The sequence below is a fragment of the Petaurus breviceps genome, unplaced genomic scaffold (assembly GCF_028583685.1).
Source record: "Petaurus breviceps papuanus isolate PSGF00001 unplaced genomic scaffold, PetGlider_PUasm1.0 90977, whole genome shotgun sequence".
Lineage (NCBI taxonomy): Eukaryota > Metazoa > Chordata > Mammalia > Diprotodontia > Petauridae > Petaurus > Petaurus breviceps.
In genome coordinates, this window is record NW_027187391.1 from 53994994 (window position 1) to 53996559 (window position 1566).

Consider the following 1566-nt stretch of genomic DNA (forward strand, 5'->3'; position numbering starts at 1 on the left):
GGAGATGAGCAGAGCCCAATTTTAACATAAAGTTCAAAGTCAAGGAGTAAGCTGAATAAATGAGCAAACAACAATAGCCAAATCATAAAAAGTTGTTATGGTGACTGAAAAGCTCAAGACAGAAACACAGAAGACAATGACTTGGAAACATCTACAAGCCAAGCCTCAAAGAAAAAGAAAATTTGGATGTAAGAACAACAAGAATTACTAGAATAGCTAAAGAAAGATAAAAAAAGAACAAAATAATGATTTTGAAAATCAAATAAGAGCAATAGAGGAAACATGGGAAAAGAAATGAGAATTATGGAAGAAAATGATAAGAAGAGAATTAAGAGCTTGGTATAAAAAAGGCACAAAGATATTAAAGAAAACAACTCCTTAAAAAATCAGAATTGCCCAAATGGTAAAAGAAGTACAAAAACCTCATTGAAAAAACAACTCCATAAAACTTAGAATTGGTCTTATAGAAGCAAAACTCCATAAGATATCAAGAAACAATAAAACAATATCAAAAGATTAAAAGTAATGGAAGAAAATGTGAAATATCTCATAGGAAAAGCAACTGATCTATAAAATAGATTGAGGAGAGATAATTTAAAAATTATTAATCTATCTGAAAGTCATAAACAATAAAAAAGAATCTCAATAGCATATTACAAGAAATTATATGGCGAATGGCCCATATATCTTAGAAACAGAGGGAAAAGTACAAATTGAAAGAATTCACTAGTCACCTCCCAAAAGAAATTCCAAGATGAAAACTTCCAAGAATATTATAGTCAAAATTCTGAGCTCCTAGGTCAAGGAGGAAATATTGCAAGTAACCAGGGAGAAGTAATTCAGATACTATGAAGCCACAGTCAGGATCACACAAGATTTAGCACCTGTCTCCATGACTGCATGGAGGTGATAAGGAGGACAGAATAAGGAAAGCATTGATCAGAAGCAAAACAGACCCTTGAGAAGAGGACAAGATAAAAAAAGAGAAAGATAAATATAAGGGAGTAGAATGGAGGGAAACACACAGTTAGTGATTACAGATGTGAATGAGAATGAAATGAACTCACTCATAAGATGGAAGAGAATAGTGTAATAGATTAGAAACCATAATCCAACAATATTTTGTTTACAAAAGACACATGAAACAGAAAGATACACACAGAATTAAAATAAGGATCTAGAGCAGAACACATAATTCTTCAGCTGCAGTTAAAAAGGAAAATAAATTCCATCTATTCATTCAAATATAATGATTGTTTAGTTATAAACTTTATATTCCAAATAGAACAAAGTTCTTTCTTGGCATCTATTATCTACAACTTCTAAAAGCAAATATGAGACAAATTTTCACAAGAAAAAATACTAAAAGTGCCTTAGGAAGTTATTCTCTCCTTCTTCAAATTGTTTTAATTTATATGTATTTTATATTTATGTATATATAGATTATACTTATTTTCTTAGCATCAGAAAATCACAAACTTAGAGATGGACAGGGCCTTGCAAGTAATCTATTCCAATCTCTCTCTGTTTCTCTCTCTCTCTCTCTCTCTCTCTCTCTCTCTCTCT